The 19637-nt window shown below is 35.2% G+C and overlaps 1 pseudogene; it reads right to left on the minus strand.

Annotated features, from left to right (window-relative positions):
• Window positions 1-629: 629 nt before the first annotated feature.
• Window positions 630-19502, minus strand: LOC149262564 (developmentally-regulated G protein 3 pseudogene; annotated as a pseudogene).
• Window positions 19503-19637: the final 135 nt, after the last annotated feature.

Genomic DNA, 19637 nt, shown 5'->3' on the forward strand with positions numbered 1-19637 from the left:
CAAAATGAATGTTCATTCAAGCATCACAACTCTGCGCATGAGGCCTATCGAGAGAGAAGATCTTCAATGAAGCAGAATAGAAACGGTTGACATGTGGCTATGAATACCGGCCCGTAGAGGCTTCATCTTCTTTTCGGTCTTCTGCTCACATGTGGGCTTGTGGGGTTTGTCTTCTTATTTCCAACCTCAGAATCGAGGACGCTTGCTGTAATCATAGACAGGTGCAGCTATAGCTTGTCCTTGGGCCGCTGGTTGGAATGTAGCTGCTATACCGACAGGTTGTCAAATCTGTGTTTGTTGTGATGGTTTGAGAGCTGTAGCAAAATGGAGTCGATTTCTAGTGTCCAACGCGTTGGAGAGAAGTTGATCTAATTCATAGACAAAGAGAAGTATCGCAACATGCTTTTGAATTTCTGAAAATTTAGTTGGATTCATTTTCTAGATTCATGATCCGTTGAAGGCTGAAGGTGATCAATTATTTTCTTTCTGTTGAAAGCTTTCCAGTGGGGTTTACGCAGGCACCAATGCTTCTGGAAATTTATTGCAAGGATTTAACGCGTTTCCATGTTAAGGTTATGTTGGGCAGAGACAAAGCTGTTTCGTCTGATTTTCCAAGGATTGAAAACATTCTAAGTCCCCGTTGAAGTCTTTAATGTAGTTGTCAAAGGGTACAAAGGAGGCAGAGAGCTAACGCCACTGGACCATAAAGTCTCAAACGTGACTGTGGACCTATGAGAAGTTTTGGACACAGTTGAGCTCTCTTTGATGACCCAGCCTGCTACAAATCGTTCACCAAGTGGAGGCAGTGCAGATGCCTTTGACATCATTTTTTCATATACTTTCTGTGGAAATAAAATCATATCTCCAACATTAACATCACCTGTGCAATCAACCACAAATGAATCCATTGGATATTTGCATTTCTCTGCCATATATTCCCACTTTGCACAGAACCTTCTAACTGATTGCATGCCATGTACCGGACTGGCCACCCAGTCTCTTCCATTGAAGACTTCTCCTTGCAGTTGGGTACTCCCCAACGGTGGCTTGAATTGTACAACACTGGGAACTGAAGAATACAAACCGTGTTGTCTTACAGTTCTGTTGGAAGAATCACCAACAAAAGCAGCGATTGGGGAGAGCAGCTAGTGCCTGACCGTGAGTCTGCTGCAACAACATATATTCCTGCTGCGTTCTAAAGCGCCCTTCTTCCTCCATACGCTGCCATGATGGCTGCATTCTATTGACTTGCTGATGCAGATCAAAAACAGAAGGCTGGCATGATTGAGGCTGCATGAATGGTCCAATTGAAGGATCAAAGTAATAATGCTGCTGCAAGTTGCTGTCAAGAGACATAGAAGGATTTTCCAAAAACTGATAGCCTTGGATTCCAGGCACTGGAGGTGTTGCTACAGAATTCACTGGAAATGACTACTGGAAGTCGAGTGATCCCAATGAAGATGTTTTAAATGGAAATCCCAAACCATTCATGTATGTATCTGTGTGATAAGGATTTTTGTTTCAAAACTTTATTCATTGTCTGAGTTTCTGTAATGGGCAATATTCCAGTCCCTACGCATTGAACATCGCCATTGCGGTGATGGTTTAACTGGGAGGATTGATCAATACCATATGGCACAGTTCTTTAGGAGCTAAAAGAATTAACATCCACATTCAAGTGCATTGGCAAGGTGATTTTCATGTAATTATTTTATGTAATTTGGAGAGATAAGAGATAAGGTGTGAGAGGATTATCATAAAGGTTAGAGATAAAGTGTGAGATTCTCATTATTTGAGAAGACTCCATGATGACCTTTTCAAAGCGAAAGATGATGTACTCCAGTAATTAATAAAGACATTTATTTTGGGTGCTCGTGTCCTAGATCCACCTGAAATTGAATAAGGGGATCTTAGGTACACTGTGGGTTGTGAATATGCTTGCATGATTTGAGTCAAATTTGTAAAACACTCTTTTTTTCTTATGCTTCAACAAAACAACTACACACACATAAGAAAAGTTTACATATGCAAGTCATCAATCAAGCTCTTGAAATTAACACTCTTGTAATCACTTAAGTTCATAAACACAAAGCGTCACATCATCGACTTGATAAAAGCAATCTTTTGCAACAACATTTCACAACAGCTAATTCATGCCATCAAGTTAAGGACGCTACACACTCAAGCATTTCAAGTCCAAACAACATCAACATTATGAACACTTTCTGTATCACTTGCAATGTTTTAATTGAATTGTCCAGGTGCATTTTCGGTTGTAATCGACACCCTCATTTGATTTGTTAAAGTGCATCATTAAGTCAAGTTAGTTGTTACTTGAAAATTGAATTTATCATTTGTCATTTGGGTGCATTTTCGATAGTGTTCAACACCCATCATTTTTCAACACATTTAGTGCATCACTAAGTGTAGTAATCACGCAAGATTTCAAGACAACATGTGTTTAAATCAAGTACAACAATCATCAACAAGCGAGCATGTCATTAAAAACAATCAAACAATCAAGTAAGCAAGCGTGTTTATAAAATAATCAAGTAAGCAATCATCATCAAATGAGCGTGACTTCTAATCTTCAAGTAAGGATCAAAACAAGCATGTGTCTACAGCAAGCGCACTAAGATCAAGTGAGCGTGTCAAGTCAAGTGTGACAGTTCAATGCACAACAAGCGAGCCTGCGTAAACTTCATTACAATATTCATAATGTTCCTTTCAAGCAAAGTGATCGTCATCAAGCGAGCGTCAAGTTAACAATTCAAGCAAGTGTTTAAAGCATCAGCAATTAGCAAATAGTACAAGCGAGCCTGTCATTTCAGTGATCAACTCAAGTGAGCAATTTTCAAGCACGAATTATACACCAAGCAAGCCTGACTTCAAAGTAAGCAAGGAAACATGTCGACACATATTTAGTTGTCCCAAATTATTAACAATTTAATGTTATCATCAGCCGACGACATGGTGCACATCAACAAAACCACTCTTGCTGACATTCAAGTGCATCTTCAACATGCACATGAAATGATTGAGTTCCTTCAACTAGAATCGCAACTGCAGAGAATTGAGTTGCAAGAGAAGCATGTTGCTTCCAAGTCTTTTCCAGATACAACTAATCATTCGAACTCATTCATCCAACCAGATTCAAGTGTTGAAGTTGTTCCAATGCAACTTTCTCCAAACCCATCATCAAGCCATGGGAAGAAATCCAAAGTAATCGAAATCAACGCAACTTAGGATATGTCGAAGATGACGACAACTTACATATCCCTGATTATTAAAATCCCATTCAGTTCATTAGTGCCGGATTACTTGAACATATCACCTCAGCAAGTTCTCTGCAAGTTGCAGACAAACATCAATGCACACAAAATGAAAATGCAGACAAACCGAAATGCATGCAAACTCAAGTTGCAGACAAATCGAAATGTTCTCATTGTCAAAGAACCAGTCATTTGGAAGATCAGTGTTTTGATCTCCATCCTTGTAGCCATTGTGGCAAGTCCAATCATACATCAGAGAAATGCTGCAACCAACGATAGTCAGCTAGATTGAAGATAAATTATTCGTGGATTGATCCCTGGGAATGGTCATCCACAACCAGAAGGTTGTACAAGTTTTACAATCGGATTCACTCACACATATTGCAGCCAATAGTCAAATGACTATGGTACTCTCGTGCAGTTGAACGGGGGAGTACAACAATGAAACTCTCCTACACCTGAAGGGGGGGAGTTCCGATATCAAATGCAGATGATTGTCTCTCCTTTCAGCTGACAAAGGGGGGAAAATGTCAATGAAATTGACAAGTGGTTGTCAAACTGAAAGTCTCGACAACATCAACGAAGTAGCTAGTGGGCATCTTCATCAACCAGTGGGCGGTCATCATCAGAAAATATGCCAGTGGGTGTTCATCGATTTTTGTCAATGGACACCGGATGTTGATTTCAAGAAAAGGATAGTTGGATCCTTTTGCAGCTTGGCATGTGATGGAGTTGTCAAGCGACATTCAGAGATGAATCAGACATGCAGCTGATTCATGTTCTCTTCAGATTTGAGTTTTTTTCAGCATCCAGCTTTGGCGGTTTTTCAGGCAAATGTTTTTTGAGGATCAACTTGAGGACTTGGAAGATGGTTCCTTGTTCGTTTTGGATTTATCATTGAGGGGGGAAATGTTAGCCTCACTCTCTTAAAAAAATCAATAATAAATCCAATTATTAAATTAAATCATGAGAATTCTTCAAACTAAGGAATCTAGTTTGGATGAGAGATTCTCTCCAACTAGCTCTCCTAAATTAGTGTGTAAGTTGAGAAATTGTCTCAACCAAGTGAGTCTAAGATAGACACACTTTCTTAAGACCACTTTCTCATGTATTTAAATGTATTATTAAATTATTTGAATAAAGAGAGAATTACATGAGCATGAGAGGCCACAGGATGGCTCTCTGCCTTTTCCACCAGTTTTGTTCTGTGTGTTAATTTGCTGTGCATATGATTTTATGGCTGTGTGATTTTCCTTCATGGGCATATAAACAAACTTACACATCCCCTCATACTAGGTTGTATAATGAGCCCCTTGGCTCAATTAACCACCAATCCATTTTCCTTGGATTATAATACAACCATAATTTCTTAAGCAGAAGTACAAAACCATGGTCAAAACCACCATGCACCACAAATTATTTTTAGCAAAAGCTGTGTGTCGAAAAATGTTAAAAACAAATGAAAAAAACTACATTTTTTTGTTTTCATAGTTTCACCCCCGAACCTTAGCACAGGGGAGAAAAACAACCCCCCTAAACAAGGTGGGGGGTGGGGGGAGGGGAGGGTTTGTTGTTGCCCCCCTTATGACCCCCCTGCTGCACATCACATATTTTTATAGTGCATAGGGATTGTCGTGCAAAGAATATAACACATCCAACAAGTACCTCCATAGATACCCCTTATTATCCCCTAGCTACACTACATTTTGATAATGCCATGTTGGAAGTCATGAATCAACTAGGATTCAAAACCAAAAAGGCATACTAGAACATGTTCGGTGTTGATTTTCTCAAGAGGTTAAATTATGCAATATGCATTAGGGGAGTTTTGAGGTCTAAAATGGGCTCCTAAGGAAATTATAAGACAATATTGGAAATAATAAAATAAGAATAGATTACATCATAAAATTTTAGAGGGAAAAAAGAAAAAACACTCGTTGGATGCATAATTTGATTTATCATCCAAGGAGTACCCATTTTGCATACTTTCGAAGAACCATGTTACACGAAAAATGAGAAATACATGAAAAACATGATTGCAATCATGTTTTTTCATGTATTTCTCATTTTTCATGTTGTAGGGTCCATCAAAAGTATGCAACATGGGTAGTCTTTGGATGAGGAATTAAATTTTTCATTCAATGAATACTCCCACTCGAAAGTTGAGTAAAACCTTAGGGAGATAAGTTGAAAAAGTAGTTTTATTATTTTATTATTTTTAATCTTTTCACTTTTTTACTCAAAAAATGGCAAATCATCCCCCATGGTTGACGCCATCATCTTGAATCCTATTGGTTCTTATAAAGTTTATTTTGTTTGTACATTTTTCTAAGGAGACCCATTTTAGACCTCATAATTTACCTAATGGATTAATGATTTGAACGTTAGGCTTGGATTATATCTCGATAGAGCAACCTGTATGGAAGTTGCAATGGTTGATGTTCAAGTGATGAAGCTAGAGCTAGGATTAGAGTTGTTTTAGGGGTTATTCTTTCTTCTCCTCTTTTTTGTTTGATCCTTTTCTCATATTACCTTGAATTTGATTGTACTAACAATGTTGTTAAGTATGAAGAATTAATCCTCAAGCTCAATATTGACATGGTAATAAAGTTGTGAGTGTTTGGGGATTCAAATTCAATTATTTAACTGGCCAAAATTTATCTTTGGCTTAAAATTAAAAATTAAAGCATTATCATAGTGTAGTTTTGGATTCCTTTAAAAATTTTAAACGCAATTTCTATTTATGCTATCCTAAGAGAACAAAATATGCAGGTAGATGTTATGGTAATTTTAATTGTTAATTTTCGACCTTCTACTTCATATTTCTTTTGCAAAAATGAAGTATAGGTTGTATTTAGACCAATTGTATTGGATAATGTTGATCTTTGAGAAGGCTTTGATGATCATGCACAAATTTTAAGGTTCTTGATGAATTGAAAAAAATTATTTTCTTAGAAAATAAATTGGCAAAAAGATGATGACCCAAGAAACAATTCATGCACAATTGGGCGTTAGAACATTGTGCACTTGAAGACAAATACAATTCCAAAAGGCTTGATGCCATTTAAAAGAATTTTTGATAGGAACAATAGAGAAAAAATACCACTAGGACACTGATGACACAAAATTCAAGAAATTAATATTGTCTCTAAAATAATCCCAAAGTTAATTAATATTAACTAAGCATGCAATTTGAACAAAAAAAAGCAAATTGAAGCTTTGATAAGGGAATTAAAATATGCTTTTCCTTTTTTCCCTCTCCCAAGGAAAAAGTCATATGACTTTATTTATAGAAATAGAATTAAATTATTAAATATTTTAAAGCATATATGTTTTCCTAATAAGGCTTGTGGCATATGATACCTATAACTTCTCCCTTATACATGAGCAACTAAAAACTTTATTCATGGTGATATTACATTATTCCTTAAAAAATGTTTCCTTCATTTTTTTTTGGAAATTATATATTTTTCTTTAGTGCAAAAGGTATTAGATATCATTCCTTATTTGTTTCAATCACCACCCATGACACGCACTCACTTGCGCGCGCACACACACATGGAAAAAATCAACCTCCCTTTGAGCACAAGGTCTAGAGTGAGGTTGCTGGTACTAGGCTAGCCCACATGTATATTCACTTAAGAGTTCACAAGGCTCAAAGTTTATACAAAAATATTCATAGGAACAAAGTCATTACAATAATCATCATGTTGGTAATAGGGATTTGAACTTGGGTGGGGAAGATAACAATCATTTTGACCAACCACCCGAGATAACCCCAATTGACACCGCCCATGAAATATACTTGGGAAGTGACCCAAAAAGTATGTTGTATGAGTAAAAATTATATCCAAGGATCATGCAAATATTCAGATTTTTTCCTTCCATGATTTTTGAAGACTTTCTGGACTCCTCTATTCATTGCTTACCTTGCTTTTGATAAACCATTTGTTGTCTTATTTATGTACCTATAAACATGTTCAAAGGAAATCTGAGTGAAGGCTGATTGTAAAGACATAACATTAAGAAACAAATGCTATTGTGTAAAAGTTCTTAGGACTAAATTTTGTTTCATCTAGTGACTTACAAGGAGTGAATCCATAAATATTTGAATATGTGTTAGTCCATGTTCTCGAGCTAGCACCAAAACCACTTAGAGAGACATTGATTCACATGGGTTATTTGATGCTTGGCCAACTCTAGATTTGGAGGATATACTATGGAAGGAATAAAGATGAAGGATTCCTCTTGCCCCACCCTTAGGAGGGTTTCTTTGAGAAGCACCATTAAATAATTTTCATGGAAAATATTTATTAATTACTTTTTCAACTCATTGTTATATGTTGTGTTCTTTTCCTTAAATTGAGGAAATGTAGATACTATATTTAAGTTTGGACAACATTAGAGGTAAATCATATTTAACTTCAAACAATTTTGAGTTTTTGGCCAACCATACTCCCCAGGAAAGAGTGAAAGGGAGAGATATATACCTTCTACTTTCCCTATTGGTGCACCAAGTTATTAGAGCCTACTCATTCAGGTTATTCCTTCCACTTTGTTCCAATATTTCTTTGTAAATTGGCATGAAAAAATTAGATACGAGTTTGTTTCTTCATCTTGTGTCCCCCAAAATTCCTTTTTTGAATATTATCCTAGTTTAAATCTTTGTTATTTAGGAGTAACTACATGAATATTCTATATTTTGTTTAACAATTAAATATTATAGACTCGTTTACACTACTAGACTTGGATATTCTCTTTTCCCTCACCAACTATAACTTTATGTCTACTGCTTGGCATGTAACCCCTAGTTGGATTTAATCAACATATAATTTAATCCTAATAATATCTCACTATAACATAATGGGCTATAAGATTTTAATATAAATTTACCAAGTAACTGCATCCTCCTCCCTTAGATTGATCTCCCTCTAGGATAGATAATGCTATTGCTATATAGTTGTCCTATCACATCTAGCAAATTTTCATGAGTGTATAAAAACCATTATCTCTTATATTTTGAATCAATTATGGAGGAAATATATGAAAGATACTACTTATAATCCATTCATCTAGCCCAATTTATACTTTTTATTCCTTTCCTAAATGCCACACTAGTCGATTCCCAACCAGAGGAAAAGTTGTAATGATTGCTTTCCATATAATTTAGGTGTTTTGGATTCTCTTAATAAGGTTTCTTATCCTTCCAACCATTATTTACGGAACTACGACATTTTCCTTGATGACTTTATTCTATAATGCATAACCTTGAATTAGTCTCCATAAATTCTTTGGAGATAACCCCTTAATGAAAATGAAGATATTTTTTAACCCCCATCCTCCTTGAGCCTTTGGTATTTATATGTTTTCAAAGAAACCAAAATAATTCCTTTTTTTACCTCGCTTTCTTGACCAAATAAATTTGTAACTTAGACACTCGATCCTTTGTAACACTCCTTTGGTTATCCATGTGACGAACATCAAATGAATTGGAATGGGCTTCTAGAATTGCTTTCACGAAAACTAGTCGATCCCTTTTAGATAGCCCTCAATTACACAAAGTATTTATTTTTTCCCTCTACCTTTTTTATCAACCATTGCTAGACCCCTTTCTATACGTGTTAGCTTTTAGTTGAAATCCTAAATATTTCAAGCTAATTTTTTGTTGTTGTAAGAAAACGTATTTACATTATATTAACAGGAAAAAAATGTACATAGTTTACATCCATGAGAGTATTCTCCGCCTCGCTACAAGATGAAAATATATGCCCCAAGAAGGTGAAACCAGAGCTCAAGAATTTTACATATGAATTGGTAGTTATCAAGATGCAGAGCATGAGACCTGACATCTTTCTATCGAGCATTTGTAAACTAAAACTGATGCGGAACAAAAAATGCACTAGTGACCCTCATGGCTCTGTGCCACTTACTTGCAAACAAAACCATAATAGAAATTGTGTGGTGGTTACCACTGAGCCAAAACAAGCTGAGGATTACCAACCTAAGGGTCTTCATGGAGCTAGGGTATTATAGTTTATCACATTGAAACTGCATAGTCGCCTTGCTGGAGCCACATTGAACTTGAGCGCTGCCGTGAGCCTATATGTTGCTAGAGTATGTAGGAATTTCCTCCAAGATGTAATAGTTGTAGGAGCTCAGGCAGGGAGGTGAGTTGGGGGGAGCTTCAACCACTAGAGTAGTGAGGAGATGAGGAGTCGAGTCGGTAGAAGAGGGGTCATAAGAGCACTGGTAACAGGAGGAGATGAGGAGTTGACTAGAGGGGAGTGAGAGAGAGAGAGAGAGAGCGGGGGAGGAGGGAGACAAGAAATTTGGAGGAAATTTGATTCTGAGATCTATGGCCAGGCGCTTGATAGAGGAGAAAGAGTGGCTTTGGAATGTAGATAGCTCAACAATCCAACTAAAGGATTTCAATTTCAAATGACCTCTCTCCTTGAGCTGGAGAGAAAGTAGGTTTTGGAGGGTCTAGAATGTCAAACAACCTCTACGAGTATCTTCCTCCTCCAATGTGAGGGCCTCTCTTTTGATGGAATCATGAATGCCATAGTCGAAAAGGGTTGCGATAGAGGCTTCATCAAAAGTTGTGTGTGGATATCCATGACCCCTACCACTAGGAGGGCATCATCCACTGCCTCTATTGCGATTCACCATATGGTGGCAGAAGAGAAATGTCACAAAGTCGGAGCTGGGGGAGAAGGAGGGAACCTTGGAGAGAATGACTAGGAGAAGTGGCCTAGAGGCCATCATCTTTGTCTCTTTATTACTGGAGCGAGCGAGCGAGAGAACCAGGTATGGGGACTGCATGTGTCAACAAGAGAATTTAAGAACCATGGATTTCACTTGTTGAAGGAGTTTCTCTAGGTGGTAATCGCTGCTGATGGATCTAGGGAGTTGTGCTGATCCTCCCACAAGCACTCGAATTTGGGGGATTTCAAGCTTACTTCTTATTTAGCACCATTGAAGGAAAATAATTGGTTGAAAAACACTTTGTAGCTCTCAAGGATACCCAAAAGGTCATTATTTATTTTCTTGTGTTTATCTTCATGTCTTTATCCATGTAGAAAAGGTTAATGATTTCATTGAGCTTCTCACCTATTCTTGTAGAGCCTTCATACAAAATAAGGATAATGTCAACAAAGAGTAGGTGGTTGACGTAAAATGATTTCCAAACATTTATCTCTTTGCAGCTCCCATGCTTGCTAGATTCCTTTAGTGATTTTCTCAAACCTTTTGCAATGAGAAGGGGAAGTATTGGGGTTGGGATTGGGGTGGCGGGGGGGGGGGGGGAGGGGGGAGAAAATTGAAACTATTTTCTAAGCCCTCTTTTTGGAATGAAGAAGGAAGATGTTGCACTACTTATAAGGATAAAAAAATATAAAATTGATACAATTCATTATCCAAGAAACGAAATGGGGACAAAAACCCAGACGAATAAGGGTTAACCTTATATAGAGCCAACACACCTTGTCATATTCTTTGGATAAGTACACTTTTATTGCCATAACTTCTAACTTTTTAAACTTAGTAGAATGTAATCCATTTTGTGCAACCTCCATTACCTTTTGAAATTTTCTTCCCTCCAAAAATCCAAAATATTCAAGAATTTTTGAGATAGGATCCCTTTCAACCTTCTAGAAAATATCTTTGATATGATTTTATAGATGCATTTACATAGTGATATTGGTTGGAAATTTTTAACTAGTTAGCTTATCAATATTAGAGATCATGGCTATGAATATTTTGCTAAATGCTATTATAGTTTTTCTATGGCTCTCGATGACTCAACCACCCGCCCACTAATAAAAATTGAGCCAATTTTCAATGGCCCTTTGTTGTTCTTGCAATGACGTTTCACCACTACAACGACAAAAGGAGGTTTCACTAAGTGTTATTTTTGGTACAATCATACTATCAACGTTTTTTACAATCATTGTAATTTCGACGCTTGTTATTCGTTAATAAACTGATGGAACAATGGTTTTATGATCTCATACAATTGACGATAATAGTCATCAGTCTACTAAAGAAAGTGGAGATCCTTCGAAGAAACCAATCATCGTAAGTCTGAAAAGAGTTGGATTTGGTCTACCAACAACCTCATGCACAGTCGTCAGAAGACCAACAAAATAAGAAACATCGGTCTCTACCAACGAAAACATACATCTTTCAATGAACTTGTAATGTCAAGCATGCTTGTCTTGCGATAGTTATATATTACCTATCATCATATGACCGATGGGTCTGTCTTGTCGGTCTTCCAGCAACGTCAACCTCCTTCGTCAGAAGATCGACGAGACAAAGTATTTAAAAAAAATTAATCCAAATCTTTAAAAAATTAAACAAGATGATGTTATGAAAGTAATATCATATGTTAATAGTTTAATTATATAGGTAAGAATACAAAGACGATTGAAGAACAAAACATTATGCTACATAAGGTCTTTGAATTGATAGATTTTAGTTGAATCCATTATTGCATGGAAATGAAAGTATGGCCAATGGATGGGAACATTTTAGTGATCCAATCTAAGTATGCATCGAATATACTAAAAATATTTAATATACCTGATTGCAAGTTAGCACTACATATAAATGCAAGGTGAAGTTCCATTGAATTACAATTTATTGAGTAATAATGCTCCTCCCTATTAGAGAGAATTAGCTCTGTCAATGATAATTGGGAAGTGAATCCACATGTTGCATGTGGATCAAGTCCGAATCAAGTCCTTTTAGAGACTAGAAATGGGCACTCTTTATGGAAAAGAAATGGAGGTACCATCCTAGTCACACAATTTTTGTGGGTTTTTATGCATATAGAACAAACATATTGTTAGTAATAACATATCTTTAAATACCATTCCGATAATCTTATCCCATTGAAATACTAGACAATAAAATACTAATGCCATCTCTTAAGTGGATAGGAGGTGGAACTTTAATGTCACCTTGTTCCATTGGAAATAGTGTTATCAAGTTCGAAGCTAACTTGAATTTTTATGGTCCAAACCAAAACCTGAATTGAAATTGACATTGGTTTCAACCAATTCAAGACAAAACCAATAGAACTAGCCAAGTCCAACGCAAACTGGTTTTGCATCAACAAATCTAACCCACGGTGCCTTAAGGCCCCCAAAAAAAAAAGAAATAAAAAAGGAAATTATAGTCTATATTTACCAAACCTAGCCGAATAATTAGTCTGAATGACCCACTAGAATATCTAGTCAATTTGACCCATTCATCCAAATCTTGGAAAAACCTAGTCAAACCTAGGTTCACAAGGTCAAAACTGACCTATTGGTAATTAGTAATCAAGTAATCTCATACTCAATAAAAAAATTCCTTATTTTGTGCGACTTGCCAAATCAAAGCAAAGTCAACTCACCAGTGCATCTTTAAATACAAATTTGTGGGTCACTTTGAACATTTTGACTCATTGCTTCAAATTGGAGAGGTTTTCCAAGCTTCTGTTTAAAACAACAACATAATAACTATATTGTGTAGAACACTACTAAGGTTTGAAGTTGAATATTATACTAGGGCTCATGATCCACTATCTAGCTAAGATCATTCTTACCAACAAAATAATTTATGTGAGATATAAAGGTATTGTGAAGTAACTTATCTATTCTAGAATAGGCCTAACACTTTCTCAATTGTGAATATTTAAAAATATGTTAACAAATTTGTAACCCACCAATTTAATTGTTATATATCAAATTAGATCTCCAATTTCCAAGATAATTCACCTTCAAGATTTGTATATCTCCATTTACCAAGAAAATTCACCTTCAAGATTTATATGATCTTCATTTACCAATGTTGCTCATCTCCAAGTTGTTCTTAGAGTCCTTATTTGGTTTTTATGATGTTATGTAGATAAGTGAAGTCTTGTTAATAATGGTCATCTTAGAAACTACAAATGAAGATGGTAAATAATTAGGTCAAGAAATAGATGTAGAACATTTATCTAAGGCCAATTTTCCTTGGTCATAACAACCTTCCACAAAATAGTTAGGTTTGACAAGAGTGTTTATATATTAATTGAATTCACCTTTCTATAAAAATATTCATGTCAAAACCATAGTACAAACACGTTTTACCATTCATTTTTTGGTAGGTTGGAGATGCACACAAAAACACAAATCATAAAAAAATCATTGGAAAGGCTACCAACATTCATTCCATAATAATAATACAAGATCCTACGAGGAATGAGTTTACAAAAGAATATTTAAAGAAAGAAAGAACGGACAGAAAAAAATAAAGCAACAATGTGGAAAAATTTATATAGTAGCAAAGGAAAATTGCTTACAAATCTTGAGGAAGTGTTGAATCATTAATGCTTGAATATAAAAAAAATGAATCACCACTTTTAATGCTCAAAAACTTGAATGAATCTAGGTCCGTGTATTCATTTGTAACAAAAACTATAACAATGGTGACACAAGCTTGAACAACCACAACAACTTGTGAAATGCATATTAGTATATATTGGTCTTAAAGATCAACATCAACCAACTTTGAAAACAAACAGAGATTTGAAACAAAGTTACCAGATCCTTGTAAAATGGAGTCTATTTTGGAAGCAATGCATGGTATGCATCTTCACCTTTGCTGGAATATTGCTCGCTATAGCGTATGGTGTCCAACTATCCAATGCCATGGACAAGGGGCTAGATAAGAAATAAAATACCCTTTCTGCATAAATTTTCCAAATTACCCTTACCAACTCTATCTTGGTGTTTATCAGATTGGGTAAAAGGCTAGTTAACAAAAATATGAATGAAGTGGATGTTAACATATACTTCTAATGTATAGAAAATTGTACATAGATGAGGTGTTGATGAAGTAACAAGCTCATATTTCAATACGGTAGTCTATGATATGCTTATACATTAGGGACTTGTGATTACTATTCATAATATGTAAGCACTCATATTACATACAACTATGTTCCTTAACTGATCACGTGTTCATTATGCTTAGATTAGTGATGAGTATAAGTAATGGAAATCATAGGTAGTTATAGAGCTTCATATCACAATATAGAGTTTGAAGTAAGATTATACAAGTACTCATGTAAGTTAATGGTTGTACTTCATCATTAGGGATTATTATAACCATGCTTTAACATAACTTAAGCAAGGGTAATCATACTAGTTTATGTACATAACTCTAATTGTGTTACTAGTAAGGGTCATTACTGCTCTGTGGAATAGTTGTAACATGATGCTTCTAAGAGCTATATGAGTAATAAGCCTTGTTTAGGGATAGATGTATTATGCCTTATAAGTATAACACTGTTTATGAGTTGAATGGTGATAAAAATACTAGTAATACCATTATAATCAATATAGATATGCTAGTAATCACTGGTACTCAGATCAAGAAGTTTGTGTACTCAATACAACAATAGAATCACAATACTATATCAATGATATTGGATACAATGTAATCATAGTATGTTAAATAAGACAACCTAAGCTCCGTGGTATCTAATTTGAATCACCACTTGTATCATAATAACTCCTATCGATTTCCCATATTCATATTTCAGATTCATTGGGTTTTCTAGTCCTTTTACTTGGATGTGGTAAATATGGGTAAATAAATACCATTGTATTCATAAGATGATGGCTATTATACTCGTATATCTTCCTTGTTTGATCAGTTCCATTACTTGATTAACCGTGTTCACATGAACTAAGGGGAATCATTGGAATGGTAACCTCAATGGAAGTACTAATCATAACTAGTATATCATATTCACTAGGGTAAAAACATGACGAAGCAAAGCACACATACCATAGTTATTCATATGATAGTGAAAACCATTACCCTTACTAACACTAAGTTGGATATAACTATTATATGGATACCACCAATTTTCTTATTACTAGTATTCACCCTTATTGCTCATGTAATCACAATAATTAAATTCACTCTAATATCGTGATTACAAGCTACTAGTCCGATCTCCATGTAAGCTCGCAAGTCAAGCATAGTTCAAGCTCATGTGTTTGATACTAGATTCTTATTCATACCACTTTCTTATCACTTATTAATAAACCTTTATTAGGGATATGATTATGACATCATATAAGTTAAGCTATTAGAGTAATCTTAAGCTTATAAGGCTAACATATACTCATACTGTAATCAAATGTTATATGAGCTCTAAGCTGAGTGATTAGAGAACATACTACTATTCCCATTATATTGAGATCTCATGTATGGTGTTATATGTTGGAAAAGTAACTAGGTTCAGAATTCATAATTGTATTTGTATTCATGTCATTATGTATATCTTATGTAACAAACAAAAGAAGAAAAATAAATTATTATCTTCAAGCATGAGTTTCATGCTTCTTTGGATTCGTTAACTAGGTTAAGCACATTATTCATGATTCTAGGGTTTTTCATGTCATTTATCATGAGTCAAGAGAGTTAATATTAATTGTATAAGACCCATTTGGGCAAGGTGTAACATGTAAAAGAATTTATTTTTGAGTATAGAAATTCAAGAAGACTTCCAAGACCAAGTCAGCCTAACTCAAGAACAAGTTGGCCTAGAAGAGGCCTTTTCGACCACATGTGAAGGGTATATAAAGGAGATGAATTCCATTTATTTGAAGGAACTACTGAAGTTTGATCTGAAGCAAGATAAGAAGGGAATTCAAGAGCGAAAGTCAAGGAAGAAGAAGAAAAATCAAGAATAAGAAGAAGATTCATCTTTTCTACTCATTTTAGCTCACACGTGCGAGGAATATAGGTTTCTGTAATTTCCCGGGGCCAAAAGTTTCAGGTTGTATTACAGACCTAAATTGTAGGACCAAAACTTTGATTGAGGCATATTTTGGAGAGTTTGACTTACATTGACTTTGAAATAACTTGACTTGTATGGAAGGAGATCATTTGAAGGGATGAATTGGTGCTTGGAGGAGGTTTGAATTTAGTCTTTTGGTCTTAAAGGTCTAATTTTGATATGATCCAATAAGAAGATAATTGTTTTGGTTTTCCCCAGTTGTGGAGTTTTTCCCTAGCGTGGAGCCTATATCTTGTTTTCTTTGTGTTTCATGATATTCATGTTTTGCTAATTTCTTGACGAAGAAGCGAAAAAAATAATAAAATTCCAACTAATATCACAAGTGATTATCACGTAAGGAGAATCAACTTTAATCTTCAACTACATTGATTTTCCAACATTATAAGAGCTATACTTCCCACTATATGCTTAGTATGGACTTGGAATCATCATGCTTAATAAGGATGCTTCTAATCCACTCTGTTTATTGAGATTGGTTAACTAGTAATGACCACAAGTATTAGTGAGGCTCATTACCTTGTTCATGGAAAAAATAAGTAAGTCTAATGATTACCATAATAAATGGGGTTTTTAATCTATATATAACATATTACTAAGCTTGATTACTCATTTCATTATCTTAGCTCTTATATCCATAATGCAACTGAAAACTTATTTCCAATCCTCCCATCAAACTATTTGGCGTTTCCATTAGCAAAAAGGACACAACTCACTAAATTGGAAGGAAGGTCCGAAGAATGTAAAAGAAAGAATGAATAATTGGAGTATGTTAATGGGAAGAAATGTCCCGACAATAGTTAGAGAGCCTCCATGGTGTGAAGTCCCAATTATACCTCACTTTATTTTGGATAGAAGCCCCATCTGGTATATGGGCTGAACTACCACCATAAATGCTCACTCCTGGCTGCCAAATTTGGATATGTTAGAGTGAGGGAAAGAATGAGATGCTAGAAAAATGGGAAATGGGTCATCTCATGATTGATAACATGTAGAATGGAATACATGAATGTAACAACATGAAAATAAGAAGAAGCATTCCTTACGAAGCGTTTGTGAGCTCAAACCATCTCAGACATTCATAAAGAGGAAAGTGCCATAAGTTAATTGTAAATTAGTTCACAATAACTTACTGGCATAACATGAGATAGGAAAGCAAGGAATCATAGAAAACATGCAAGCAATAAACCAAGAATTAGTTCATTAACATATCACCCACATGAAAGCACATATACAAACACAATGGAAATACATGATAGCCAATAAAACCACCATAAAGATGCATGGGAATCAATGCAAAAGTGAATAAATTATTATTATCCATGTTGCAAATTAAATTACATATTCAACAAGTACATCAAAACCCAGTGGTGGAACATGGGTTTCTAATGCCTTCTTACAAAGAAAAACCTTAGCCTCACCACAACTAACCCTACTAATTTCCAAGAGATGAGGGCCTCTAACTCCTTAAGTATAAAAAAAAACTATCTAATTCTAGTCCTAACTTAGGTGCTAAAGTCCCCTACAAATGAGGCATTAGGGTATCTTTATAGAAATGAGGTGATTGTTCACCTACCATGACCTTTCTCCTATCCTCAAGACTCTCTCATGTCTAATGACTATTACATGCTCAATCGATTTTTGCATAGCTGTTAGCATTATGATAAGAAAAATTTACATTATGATAGAAGGAAAACCATGATGAGAGTAGAGATGGTTATTGGAAAACATAGAGTACTTATTTCTAATGTTGTTGCAAAGTCATGGAGACTTGCATGAGTTGATGAGTAGGGTTATGATGTTAATTTGTTGTATGGAATGTCTATATTCCTGCTACTACATATGCCATCAAGTAGATAATTTTTAGGAATGATATCAACACCCCACAACTTAGTTGACATAGTGCCTTGGGCATCTATATGGTCCTAAATCATGTATGGAGGAAATTCGCCTGCATGTAGGAACCCTAGTTGCACAACATTTGTGAGAAACCCCTAGTTGAAATCAATGGCCCACATCATTCTTAGCTTAAAAAATATGCATTGTAAGATAGTTTACTGGTTCATTGACAATATCAGAGCTTATTTCTCTCAACTTGATCCTATCTTCCTTTTAATAGGTCAACAATTTTGTTTCCTCCTTTTACCTGCAAGAAAATCATATGGTCATATATATTGTAGTCAAAGAACAATACTAAAGAAATAACATATTAACTGAAATCAAGATGTTAATCTGGACCCCTGTATAGTCCTTTTCTGCACTGCAATATTATCAAGGTATGTATAGCTCATGCATGATCATTCTGAGCTTCCCTAACCTTGTTTTGGAAGAAGTCCCTTGCCAAAAATCATGTCCTTCTTTAAAACAAACAAAGACAAGGTCTTTGAGATCATCCTCATCCTCTAATTCATGATCCTTCCCAACTCTTTGCAATTTGTGTTTTGTGCTAGAACCCTATACCAATGCATATTTAAATTTCTTCAACATATCCTTGTGGATTTGAGTACAAAAAACTTCAATAGTTCATGATTTAGATGAAATAATAACAAAATATTCATAGTCCAGATTCACTCCCTTGGGATTTGTATATATTCAGGTCAAATTTAAGTACTCCCATATCTTCTCCAATAGGTCATCCAAATTCCATTCTAGGTGGGCACTGACTGGGTAGTAGTGAGGCAATTTATCCAAAATCTCCATTGATTCTTTGAGGGTTATTTGGTCAATATTGTTAACAACCATAAATGCAAGGAATATATATGCAAATACCTTCAATCACATCAATAAGGTCATCTACAATTTCATCACATTGAAGAGAAATATTAGCATTGTGAATCTTGTATCTCCGGAAATAGCCCTAATAGTCTCAAGGTCTCGGTGTGTGTTGGCTGCAATAAATGTGAAATTTGTTTCACCCTTGTACCTCTTCCTAAATTTCATATTAGGAGGTTCCTTGTTCAACCTAATTCCAAATCCTTCAAGCTCTTTTTCCATAATGTGCTTGTGAGTAATGGGCTTGTTAACATCAATAACTATCAAATTACAATCGAAAGTTCTTGAGATATTGATAACTTTCCTTCCTCTCCCTTTACCATCTTTTGCACCTTCAATGTTTCCTGGAAGGTTTAGTAACTACAACTTTGCACCTTTATAATGGATAACACCAAGAATTCATGTTAAAGTGGTGAATTCATATGATGCCACCTCAGAGAAGGTACCTACCAACTTGTTTAGAAGAGTAAAATTTTCAACTAATGGAAACCCCACAAGTCCAACACGAAATATCCACTTGTAGGAGGAGAAATAATTTCTTGTTGTAATTTAGCAAGCTTGGCCTTTAGCAAACCCAAATGATGGGATGTAGGTTTGTTTTTATGTGTTTTTTCCATATTAAATGCAACAAGTAGTGTAAGGTATCTTTCAAATTCACATAAAGGTTCTTGATTGATTTCACCACTTTGCTTGCTTTGCAAAATGTGGTGGATTAATTGACAAGAAACCTATTTGGACCATAGAAAATCATT

This window comes from Pinus tabuliformis, chromosome 6 (genome assembly GCF_031772625.1).
Source record: "Pinus tabuliformis cultivar Carrire ecotype Pingquan chromosome 6, CPIR1, whole genome shotgun sequence".
In the NCBI taxonomy this organism is placed as follows: domain Eukaryota; kingdom Viridiplantae; phylum Streptophyta; class Pinopsida; order Pinales; family Pinaceae; genus Pinus; species Pinus tabuliformis.